Here is a 13,462-nt window from a genome sequence, read left to right as displayed (position 1 = left end):
CGCCGAGGGGTAAACCGAGGGGCTGGGTTGGCTGGCTTGTACGCCGACGGTCCCGATATTTGACGTCGGCGTACAGCCAGGCCATCAGCACCTCCTGCCATTCTTGTAGTGAACAAATTTAGCTAGATCGTGGGCTACCGAGAACGGAGCTCTGTTACATATTTTCTTTAAAAAACGGGTATACTTGCAGTAGCATAAGATGATGGGTCCTGCACCGGTTTTCAGTCTTCTATCAGTCGGTCGACAAGGATACATAACCTGTGTTTACAGTCGGTTCCCTAGCCCAGTCAACACTTGGTGGGTTTGGCACTCTGTTTTTCCTATAAATACATGCCCAATTCTAGTGGAACAAACCAACACTTGGAACGCAGAGCTATAGCAGAAGCTAGAAGAGTAGTACACACGTAGCGATCGACAAGAAATAATGGCACACACCGCCGCTCCGATGTCGTCGCCCAAGGTTGGAGCCGGAAGCATCGCCACCCCATGGCAACAGCTCCAGGGTTCGGAGTCATGGAAGGGGCTCCTGCCCTCGAGCGAGCACCCGGACTCGCTGGACGCCGACCTCCGTGCCTCCCTCATCGCCTACGGCGAGCTCGCGGAGGCCGCCTACGACGGGCTCAACGCCGACGAGAGCTCGTGGGACGCTGGCTCGCCCCTTTACGGCCACGCCGGCCTGCTCGCCGCCTCCGGCGTGTCCCACCCGGAGCACTACCGCGTGACCAAGTTCCTGTACGCGACCTGCGATCTGCGGGTGTGGCCGTGGAAGACGTCGAAGTCGACCAGGTCGGTAGGCAAGTCCATGTTCGTGCGGCCAGCGCAGGTTGCGCGGGCGGGGCCGTGGTGGTGGGAGACGAACTGGATCGGGTACGTGGCGGTGGCGACGGACGACGGCATGAAGGCGCTGGGCCGGCGCGACATCGTCGTGGCGTGGCGCGGCACCGTGCAGACGTCGGAGAAATTGAAAGACGCCATGCATCTTCCCGTACGCGTCCGTGGCGGAGGGGCTGGACCTCTCGGCTGAGGACAAATTCGCCGACGCAAATGTGCACAGTGGCTTCTTGTCAGTGTACACCACAAACAACCCCCGTCGGAACTACCGCGATTCGCAGATTGACATCGTTTTCGATACCAGCCCCAGAGATGAGGTGAACCCTTCATTACTACTGCTGTAGTACTCCCTCCATACTCATTTGACATCACTCTTGATTTTATGAGCGGAAGCATGCATGCATAATACTCCCTCCATGCTCAAATAAGTGTATACTACTAGCTAGAACATATCATAAGATCAGCACATCACTAAAAAAAAGTAGCAGCATTTATGATATTAAATTAATATCGCTAGATTCATCTTGACATGTTGTTCAATAATATACTAATTTGATATCACATATTTTGCTATTTTTGTGTAAAAGTTTGGTCAAATTGGAAAATGTTGGTCTTCTAAAAAATAAAAATGTACACTTTATTCAGGAACGGAGAAAGTATACTACTACAACTCGACATAGATAGAGTATTCAACAAATGAGTCTTTTCGATAAAGTGCAGCTTTACCTTCACAAACCTGATACCTGCATGTAGGCGCTCAAGGAAGTGCGGAATCTAGTGGAGGCGTACAAGAGCGAGGAGATGAGCATCACCGTCACTGGCCACAGCCTTGGCGCCTCACTCGCCACCCTCAATTCCTTCGACATAGTGGCCCACGGCATCAACGTGCCGCCCGCTTCCTCCAAGCTGATTCCGACTCTTCCGTGCCCTGTGACGGCGATCCTGTTCGCGAGCCCGCGAGTCGGGGACGACCATTTTAAGCACGTCTTTGCCTCCTTACCCCAGTTGCGGGCACTCCACGTGAAGAATGAAAATGACGGAGTGACAAGTCTCCCAACAGGGAACTTCTATGATGCGGCAACGGCTTCACTACTCATCGACACCAATAGGTCGCCCTACCTACGCCACGGAAATCTAAAGACAGTCAGGTGGTACCACAACCTCCAGTGCTACCTGCACGGCTTAGCCGGAGACTAGGGTGCTGAAAAGCACTTCAAACTGGTGGTGGACCGCGACGTGGCATTGGTGAACAAAAGTACTGACAGACTGAAAGAAGAGTACCCAGTGCCGGCGAATTGGTGGGTAACTACTAATAGCCAGTACAAGGGCAAGGGCGTTGCTCGTTTTAAGTTGGACAACTTCGGGGAAGAATAATCGAGAGTCCAAGTTACTGCATCCATGCACCCTCGGCCTTGGATGAGGCTTATATCTACAATAATGCAAATGCTTATGAGTGTTTTCGTTTCAATTATTGATAGCTATGTGGAGTTGAAGATATCAGTTGTTCCATGGCTACCATCATTTGTCGTGACTCTCTGTTCTTGTGTTGATACACACCTTGTAAAACTCTCGGTTTGGTAAAATAAATTCAGATACATGACGTTATTACATACAATGCCTTCACTTTGTTGCGATGCTCAAGGTACGGGTACCATTTTTTAACCTTGGTATGCGAGCATATATGAAGGTCTTTTAACTTGTGTATATACCTTGAGTCGTAGTTTTCTGTAAGATAGGGTGTCTCATAACTTGAGAACTTGAGTAAGGATCATCATTAGTAGTTCTAAATTATTGTTCTATATCAAATGTTTCGTGCCAAGTGCAAGATTATGCCGCTGTTTAGAAGATATTGCTGAGCTGAATGTTCATTTGGCTGCTACTATTGATCTTTTTTTTTAGATATGGGAGCATAGCCCCGACCTCTGCATCAATTGATGCATACATCCATTTATTTATTAAATAAAATGTCAACATCAAGTACTTATTACATAAAGATAGTCTGGTAGTCGAAGAAAACTAAAAAATCGAAACAGAGCCAATGCAGATGGAAGGTATACAAAGAACTATCCATCTAGAATTCTGCTAATGTGCCGCTATCCAGTAGCCTGGAAATAGTAGTCCTGAGTGACCTCCAGGAGCCGGTTGCATCCAGTAACCATGGTATCCCGCTGGTCCGCCGGGAGCAAGTATGTCCATAGTTGTAGCCAATGCCACTAGTAGGAAAACCCTTATAGGCGATGCTTAGTTCTGTGGCGCACCGTTTAAAATGCGCCACAGAAAGTTATTTTGTGGCGCACCAGACACGGTGCGCCACAGAAATAGCTTAATTTTGTGGCGCACCAGGGATCCATGCGCCACGGAAATTTGGTGGGGCCAGCCCCAATCATTGGTTTCACTATTTCCGTGGCGCACAGGATCACGTGCGCCACGAAATAAGACATTCCGTGGCGCATCGGCTCGGTGCGCCACCGAATTAAGACTTTCGTGGCGCATTGTTCTCGGTGCGCCACGGAACTAAGACTTTCCGTGGCGCACGTGGGATGGTGCGCCACGAAAGCCTTATTTCGTGGCGCACATGAGTTCCATGCAACTCCACACCCCCCCCGTGGATCGCCTTTTTAACCTCTCGTAAAAAATAAAAAAAATAGATAAAAATTTCAAAAAATAAATCCCTTCAAGATGCCTATGTATTATGTCATCTTTTACCATTGAGAATTAACAAACAATAATTTCGACTTTTTTTGCAAAATTGCGTGGGAAAATCATCAAACTGGATTTCTGGTTGCATACGAACTCGAAAAAAAACGCATAATATATCAAAATGTTCCCACGAAAAATCTACATCCGAATTCACCAGGGCTTGCCCGGTTGGACAATTTTTAGAATCTCAAAATTCCAAAAGAGTAAAAAGTTACGGCCAGTTAAAGATTTTTTGCTGCAAAATACAAAAAAAATTCTGTGGCGCACCAAGTGCCCGTGCGCCACAGAATTAACGTCCAAATTTGAAATTTCTGGCGCCCACTTCTCCTTCTCCTCCATTTCTCCCCTTCTCCACTTCTCCCCTTCTCCACTTCTCCTCTTCTCCTCCTCTCCTCCTCTCTTCCACTTCTCCACTTCTACCCTTCTCCTCCTCTCCTCTTCTCTTCCTCTCCTCCACTTCTCCACTAATCCACTTCTCCTCTCTCCTCTCCTACTCCGGCGACCAACTCCGGCGACCAACAACTCCGGCGAACTACTCCGGCGAACTACTCCGGCGAACTACTACGGTGACCACGACCAACACCTACTCCGGCGACCACCTCCTCCTCTACTACCACCACCACCACCACCACCACCACCTCCTCCTCTACCACCACCACCACCACCACCACCACCTCCTCCTCCTCCTCCTCCTCCTCCTCTACCACCACCACCACCACCTCCTCCTCCTCCTCTACCACCACCACCACCACCACCACCACCACCACCACCACCACCACCTCCACCTCCACCTCCTCCTATTCCACCACCACCACACCACCACCTCCTCCGGCCGGCCTCATCCTCCACCCACCCACCCACCCACCCACCCCACCCACCTACGGCGACCTTCCAGAAAAATTTAAAAAAAAATTCGGCGGCCCCAGATCTAGATCTAGATCTAGATCTGGCCGCCACTTTTTTTGAAATTTTTTTGAAATAAGACTTCCTGTTTCTGTGGCGCACCACCGTCCGGTGCGCCACAGAAATAAGCTTTCTGTGGCGCATTGGCTGGTGCGCCACAGAATCCTTATTTTTGTGGCGAGAATTCTGTGGCGCACCACCCATGCGCCACAGAATGTGTTTTTGGTGCGCCACTGATGAGGCTTTTCCTACTAGTGTGCGCCGCACGAAGAATAACCTGCAAAAAATTTGTGCCCTTTTGTTTATTAAAGATAATATCATTCCGACTAGTCCAAATCAACCAACAAATTGCCAAAACACCAATTCGAATAAATGTTTTATCCTTCTTATTCACTCCATTTAGCCAATTACCAAAAATATTAGTTATATTGGAAGGAGGTGAAATATTATATGTAAATAAAATCATTCGCCAAACAATTGTTGCAAAAGGACAATGAAGAAATAGATGGTCAACAGTTTCATTATTGTTACAAATACTATATTTGTTACAACATATCCATTTTCTCTTTGCTAAGTTATCCTTAGTAAGTAATACTCTATTACTTAAGAACCACATGAAAATCTTAATTTTTAGAGGAACATTAATCTTCCATAGGTATTTTCGTAAAAATCTAGTATGACCATTCATAAGATCAAGGTACATAGATTTAACAGAAAATAGACCAGATTCATTTAGGTTCCAAACAAACGTGTCCGGTTCATTAGATAGATGAATAGACATAAGCTGCTGACATAAGTGTAACCACAAATTGTATTTATAATCATTGAAAGTTCGTCTAAAACCAATATTCAGTGGTGTGTTTGCCAATACCGTAGAAACCAACTTATTTTTCCGTTGGACAATATTATATAATGACGGATATTGCAAAGATAGAGGGACAATTACCAAGCCAAGTATCCTCCCAAAACCGCACCGACAACCCATTACCAACTTTGAAACTCCCTCTCGTAAAGAACTCCGGTTTAACCCGCATAAGCCCCTTCAAAAAAGGTAAATCTTTAGGTTTAGCCTCTACATGAGCCAACGTTTTGTTTTTGATGTACTTATTGTGAAGCAGTTGTTGCCACATCCCTTCCTCGTGTAACAATTTAAAAAGCCATTTACTTAAAAGACACATGTTTTTCAATTCAAGCACCTTGATTCCCAAACCCCCTGATCCTTAGGCCCGCAAACTATATTCCATCGAGATAATCTATATTGTTCTTATCATTCTCCTCTTGCCAAATAAAAGCGGGAACGATAATAATCAAGTCTCTTGCGCACCCCTTTAGGAATTTTTAGGAAGGATAGCATAAACATAGGTTGTCTCGTAAGTACTGAATTTACAAGCACCAAACGATCCCCATAGGACAACATTTTGCCCTTCCAGCATCCTAATTTTGAGGCAAATCGGTTCTCCATCGGATTCCACTCAGAATTATGAAGTCGCCGGTAATGTATAGGAACCCCTAAATATCGGAAAGGTAAAGTTCCAGATGTACACCCAAAGATATTTTTATATTGATGCTCGATCAAAATCTGTAGCTTTACTGAAGCAAAACAACTCACTCTTATGAAAATTAATTTTAAAACCAGATAATTGCTGAAAAATACAAAGAATGAGCTTCTCCATTAAAGCGTGTCAGGCTACTATCTACCGTGTTAACGGCTATTTATCCCTGCAGCATTTGTAAAAAAGTCTTGTCATGAATTATTGTTTATTATTCCATATGTGCATGTTATTGTCAAATTTATACAATACGTATAGCTTTGGAATGCGGTCTCCATTGTGTAGCCAGTGGGGGATAACACAGACTCCTAATCCGGCCAATTTTATGTACATGGATTTCTTTGAGGGGCGTATGCTTTGGCCTCTATATGGAGATGCAAAGTCCCTCTGATATTCAAACTGTTTCCTAGAAAATGGTGTGGAACAGGTATTGGACAGGCTAGAGAAAACAGCGCCATGTGTTGACCAGCGATGGTACTTGTGTTTTTTTTGCATGCAAGATTTGGAGTCCCTTCTCTCGGAGACAATTTCAACAAAATTAACCCTTACACGAAACAAATTCAAGAAATAAACTCCAGACGAAACAATTTCACAAAATAACCTTTTTGTGCCGCGTCAGAGTCTAGGGTGCTGCAGACATCTATGTCACGCCTTGGTGCTTGGCGTGACACACTCGCCAGCGTGGATATGTGGGTCCTGCATCTTGGTTGTGTAGCGCCCTGGAGTGGGGCGTTGCACAAACTGGTGTCACGCCGAGGGATGGGGCGCTACACCCGATCGATTTGAGACTGAGCAGGATGTTGCTGTTTGGTTAGACCACATCTAGCTCTTAATGAATACTGTAACCTGCAACGTGAAGTAGGATGGATGGGATCTCTCATATGTGTGCGCTTTATTTTCTGTTCCTTCTTAAGGTATAAAGCTGAGTACATCTCCACCAATACACAAATATACTAGTACTAGTACACGTTTGCGTATGTCCGCGTTGTCCGACCGGCCAGCAACGTATGCATGCATGCACGTATACATGCATCAATCCACCAAGAAGCTAGCTAGCTATCCAAGTCATCGTGAAGACCATCTAGCTGCCGCAGTGCTGCTACTGCTATTTTGATTTTCAACACCATCATTTAATTATAGGTGTCATATTATACTCCAGAATTAATTAATTAATTAGATCTGTGCATACGTCAAACTTCGTCGTCACCCGGCAACCCCGCTCCGACCCCTGTGGACGAGGCTTCAATTGGGCGTGCCGACTACTAGCGACATGTCGAATTTTGTTCATGGGCCCGCCTGACAGTCACTAGCACCAAATCCCTACTTCTATTCCCCAATTTTCTTCCCCTCCCGCCGCTTCATTTTTCCCGCCCGCCACTCCAGCCCCCGCCCTCCTCTCTAGTGCATGCTCCCCCAACAGTCGCTGTTTCCCACATGTCCCCGAAGAAGACGCCGACTACGAAGGGGCGGGCAAAGCTGTGCAAGGTGCCATTGAACGGACCACTGGTAGAAAAACAGGCTTCCGTCCAGCACCATAAGTCGCGAAGCTAAAGGAACCGCGACTAATGGGACCTTTAGTCGCGGTTCGGGTGACGAACCGCGACCAAAGGCCTGGGCCCAGGGCGCACGGTGGCCAGCTGGTCCAGAATTAATTAATTAATTAGATCAGTGCATACGTCAAACTTCATATGCACTAAATTATGGATGGAAACTTGTTCAAAATTGTATATGGTCATCCGATATTGAATATATATTGTATATTCCTCTTGAATTCTTTTTGGTTCTAATTTCAAATTTGTTTGAAATTGTACATTCATATGCATATATATATGTAGTACCGTAGAATATGTGAAACTCCTTCATAATTAAAACCCAAAAGAAATAAAACAATACAAATTAAAAAGAAACCAGGTTTGGGGGGGGGGGTAAAACCCTAAACCTGCGGAGGCCTTTAGTCGCGGCTGGCCGGAAGAACCGCGACTAAAGGTCCTCCGCCCGGCGCTCGCCTGCCGCCCACGTGGACGGGCCTTTAGTCGCGGTTCGTAAGGAACCGCGACTAAAGGGGGGGCCTTTAGTCGCGCATAATTGGTCGCGGTTGCGCAACCGCGACTAATGGCAGTTGCGAACCGCGACCAATGGCCGTTTTTCTACCAGTGGACATAGCTCAAACAACGTCATCGACGCGGCCATGGACGTGATGTTCATGGCTGATGCGGAGCAGGAGCCAGAGGAGGAACGGGCAGCCCACGCGGCGTTCGACGTGGAGCAGCAACAGCCGCGGAGGAGTCCAACGACTTTGACTAGAGCGGGCCTGACCAGGAGGAGAAGGCGACGGAGCATAGGGCCTTAGTCGCGTCCTTCAAAACGCTGAAGAAGGCCGAGGGTGACGCTAACAAGGCGATGCAACATCGGCTACTGGAGGACGCGGCGGCCCACTTAGCTCTGGCGACCGCGTGGCGGATGGAGCGGCGGGCGGCGGAGAAGCTGAGGAGGTTGGGAGGCAACGACGTGGTCGGGCCGTCAACCGCCCCGAGGGGCAACAAGTAGTCTAGGGCCTTGTTCCTTGTTTTTTTTCCTTTATTTCGTGTGTACATTATGCTTTTTCAGTTGAATGAAAAAATTGTTAGAAATATAATATGCGTCGAGCGCTAGAGGCACACCTAGACGTAAACAGACGTGCGGTAAAAAAATGACTATTTCGTTGTCCACGGGTCGACGCTGACGGACGCAGTCGGCCGATTTTAGCGTTCAATTTGCGTTGCCTCATTGGAGATGCCCTAACCCCATTTCTTAAACATGTCGTTTATATTTAGTCAAAAGTCACAGTGTGTGAAATTCATCATACATTATAATGGTAAAAACAGATTACAGTTTTGACAACCTGTTCAAGAGTTATGATTTTCCAAAGGGTTGGAACGTAGCTGTACGTGCAAATAAGCTAACCTAGCTACTCAAATTTTTGCACTGGATCGATCAGGTGCACGTTTGTATACTTGTACACGATTGTTACCCATGCGGGCATGCGGCCACCGACCGTCGGGTTTTGTCTGCGTTAGCACCTGACCCACCATAAATTGCCTCTCAGAGCCACCGATTCAGATCATAAGTCGTACGTTGATGTTCATCAAACGCCGCTGCACTGACAGGCAAGGACCAGCGAAACCGAAGCTGAGCTGCCGCGCCCCGGTCCACAGCTTGGCACACCACGGTGCAGCGCCGAGCTCGAGGGCGTGACACCAGCGTACATGGGACCCGCTTGTCCACGCTGGCGGCAGATGCAGCGCCGCGATCTATGGCGTGACACAGTGGGATATGGCGCCCTGGATACAGGCGTGGCAAAAAAAAGTTAGTTTCGTGAAATTGTTTTGAAGGAAGTTTAATTTTCAAATTTGTTTTATCTTTAGGTTGTTTCTGTCGAAATAGCCTCTCTCGGACCATCCCTCTCTCGCTCCTTCTCAGGTGGACATCCTTCTTGAGTAGCAGTGGCGGGTACCCGACACTCGGCCGGACAGGCAGGCTGCACCTCAAGTGCGTTGTTCTTCTCGTTGCATAGGTCGATTTGGATCCAGCGGAACAATACGATTTTCAAGCACAAGACAAGGTCGGAAGCACTTCTTCTTGATGCTATCGTCAAGGACGCAGATAGGTGGAAATTAGTGAGCTAACTTCTTTGTTAGAACTTCCATTTTGTAATCTTGAGGGCTTGGCCTCGTCTATCTCAAGAGTGGATCTTTGTATTCTGTTCTTCGCATATCTATAAAAAGGATGTTCCTGAAGTAAATGTTATTGTAAAAGTAAGAAAACATCAATTGTACCTTATAACTAATCAATGTTGAACTGTCATTGTCCTCATGTTGCAACTGTGTTCCTTTCGGGAGTTTTGCGTGTAAGATAATCAAAATGGTGGTTTTGGTTCCCGGTAAAACTGTGCAAGAGATGGTCACTTATTTTCTGATTCTTCCTTTTGATGATGTTACCCGGGAGTAGTGTGGGTTTTTTTCTCGGTTGAATGAAATTATAGGCAGGCACTGATATTTACGGTTCTCGGAAAATACGGACAGAAATATCGGTTGAGAATTGTCAAACAAATTAATAAATTTGTCCACAATAATCTATAAAAAAGAGCAAATTATGTAAATACATGTGAATTTTTGTTCGGTACAAATAAATAATTTTGTTGTGAGATTTAGGAAATCTCGGCCGAGGAAACAAAACTACTAGTATTGCCTTGTTAATGCAAAATAGCATATTTTTGACTCTGCCTATAGTGCTTAATTTGGGGGTTAGTTCGAAAGTTCATATGCAATCAGTAGCCAAGCGAGCATATGTAATCACTATTCTAGCTAGCACTAGCTAGATCGAAAATGTTGTTCATTACGCTTTCGGTTCTACAAAAGATTTTTTAGGTTTATCTAAATTTAAATGTATTTAGAGAGTATTTAGTATCTAGAGACTTCTAAATTTAGATAGATGTAAAACATTTTTTATGGGTCGGAGGAGTATAAATAATGCATTTACAATATTTGCTTTAAATTGTATGTGTGCAGAGTGCTAGATATCATTCGTAATCTGTGTGGGATGGCGCTATAGGGATCCATCGACAAAACTAATGCGCTAAACCCTAACCCGCCCCTCTATGATACTCCCTAACTAATTACCGTACATTACAGTTTAGTAAAGTCAAATTTGGTAAACTTTGATGAAACCAAAAAATATCAATATTAACAATATGTAACAAATATTGTTACAACTAGCATAAAGTATATTTTTAGATTACATAATCCCTACCACAAATGTTGTTGTTTTTTATATGCTTAGTTAAACTTTGTAAAGTTTAACCCTAAACAAACCTAAAATACAGGGTCATTGCAAACAGAGAGGGAGTATTGATACGTCTATCTAAGCTCAGCCGGAAATTTTTTGTGCTCATCTGCCGCGTGATGACGTGATACACACAAATCAGATGGCCCAACGGTCGTCACTAATGGCCGGGCATCTCTGGTATGAGTCAGTGTCATTTTCATGCTTTCACTGGTCCAAATTATTAATGGCTGGCTGCTAGACGAGCTACACCACCGCTATACATGTCTCGTCGTGTTACACAAACGCAGCAACGCACAGAGCAGCCGTGTTACACGGTTTCAATTTTGAAGCTGCAACAGGCGTGACAGGCCCGTGCGCGGGTATGTCCATAAGTAGGTATAGGTCATCATCAGTACGTATTTACGTACGGATGAACTGTATGGGCCTCAAGACGTAGATTGATCGACCGAGATAGGTGTTAGATGCACGCAGTGTCAACGTGCAGCGTATTATTCCGGCCACGTCTTGTACCGTTAGGATCATGCCTCTCTCTCGCAGTCTCGCTTCACAAATAAATATATAATGGTAGAAGATCACTGCGCTATCTAGCTGAGCAGTCCGATCCAAATTATTCTTCATGGTTGGTACTCCCTCCGTTTCGATTTTGACGCTAGGCGAGCTTGATATTGCCAGAGCAGCCATGTTACACGAAACGTACGGTAGCAGGAAAGCGCATTGCAGCCGTGTTACACGGTTTCGATTTTGACGCTACAATTCAACGTGACAGGCTCACAATTGATGGAATGGTCGCGCGCTGGCTCGTGCGCGGCCGCGCGGGCACGTCCGTAAGTAGGTAATACGTCATCATCAGTATTTACGTACGTACGGACGAACTGTATGGGCCTCAAGATGTAAATCGATCGACCGAGACAAGTCTTTCACATGCTTGTCTCCCTCTCTCCATTCACAAATAAATGTATTCTTTAGGTTTCTGTCAAAAAATTAAGTTTGAGCAACTCTATATATAATAATGGTACAGTAGCAATTATGAAACTGGTAAGTATATTCTAACATGCATCTAGTAATATTAGTTTGGTGTCATAAGCATCGCTGCGGCTTTCTACAGAATTGATCAAACTTAAAAATATTCGATTTAAAACAATAGCTAGATGTACACTTATTTGTGGATGAGCATGGAACCGAAAGGCTAGCATAAGAGCCAGCGGTTCTTTCGAATGCATACTCCCTCCGTATTCTTTTACATTCTAAATATGTTTTTCGAAATTTTATTATTCCCTTCGCTCACTAAATCACTAATGGAAGGTCTTTTAGCTTTTTTGTAAAGACATACTTTTAGACGTGTTTAAATATTTAGGTTTACTTATTTTGATTCTTATCCTAGTTTACTTTGAAATATTTAAAAGGTCTAACATTAAGAAATTGGGGACTATTTTTCACCTTGGTTCCTACGCTCCGGACAACGTACTCCCTCCGTTTTATTTTAGTCTACATTCTAAGAAAAATTAGACAAATTAGTAGTGCATTTATTAGTACTACTTAAATTGGTAAACAACCAATCTAAAGTACATTGAAAATAGTGATATCCAATAGATAAAGAAGGACCATTTCGTTTTCCGTATTCTTGTTGACTAAAATGTTGAGTATTTTAGAATAAATTTTAGGTTTAGAATGCAGAATATTTCAGAAAGGAGAGAGTAAGCTTCATGCATGGGTGCGTTAGATCAAGGTAGGCCCGTAGGGCAGGGCAAATGGGCGTGATATCAGATTTATTTGTGTTCCTATATTAGTTATCTGCTATTGACGATCAAGGGTATAGGATTACAGAAAATATGGATCAAGATGAAAGCCTATATCATGCCTCTAATCTAGCTCCTCTTACGTAATTTTTTTAAAATATTTTTAAATATTTTTAAATATTTTTAAATATTTTTACTAGATGTCGTGATTTCTCTCTGGCCTTCCGAAATGCGCAGAACAACACCAACACTTATGTGCCTTTCTATGGTTGTAAGTATTCATTAGTGGAGAATAACGACGTAACCACATAACTATGTCATCCGCAAGTAGACCTCCCTCCTTTGATTTCCAACGGGTCTAGTTGGCCCCATCATTATATCACATTCTCTTATTAAATGAATGCAAAATATGTCTACTCTTATACTCAATTTTTTCAGATGAATCACTTACTCCCATAATTTTGTTCCGCTAGAAATAAATAACATACTATATAATTCGCTCGACCAATAGAAATAAGTAGTGTTTTAAAGCTTTATCGAGATCTCAAACACTATCGATCTATTTGTATAGATTATTTGCTTTGCCTTTACATTATAGTAATAGTTCTCTTACAGAGTACTAATATTCTTTTGTACCGGCGGATCTTGACGCACATTTTTGAGGGGCCAAGGAACATTAGTCATGCTTAAACCTTGATTAATCTTTACAATTTTACCATAAACATTCCATATATTGTGAAGATTTTTTTAAAAAATATTTACTGTGTTGTGTTGCCCTAGGTCTCCCAAAATCAGTGGAGCGGACCTGCGTTAGATGAGCCATCTGAAATATTTGAAAGTTTCAATAAGTAATGGAGTAGATTTTTAGATTCAATGTTACACTACAAGAAATATTCAGCACTGAAAAGACAGATTCTA

General features: G+C 44.3%; 1 pseudogene; it reads left to right on the top strand.

Moving 5' to 3' along the window:
- Positions 1-372: 372 nt before the first annotated feature.
- LOC124648300 lies at positions 373-2,417 on the top strand (annotated as a pseudogene).
- The last annotated feature ends 11,045 nt before the right edge of the window (positions 2,418-13,462 follow it).

The sequence above is a fragment of the Lolium rigidum genome, chromosome 4 (genome assembly GCF_022539505.1).
Source record: "Lolium rigidum isolate FL_2022 chromosome 4, APGP_CSIRO_Lrig_0.1, whole genome shotgun sequence".
Classification (NCBI taxonomy): Eukaryota; Viridiplantae; Streptophyta; class Magnoliopsida; order Poales; family Poaceae; genus Lolium; species Lolium rigidum.
Note: the sequence above shows the minus strand (reverse complement) of the source record. Positions and strands in the feature narration are given on the sequence as shown.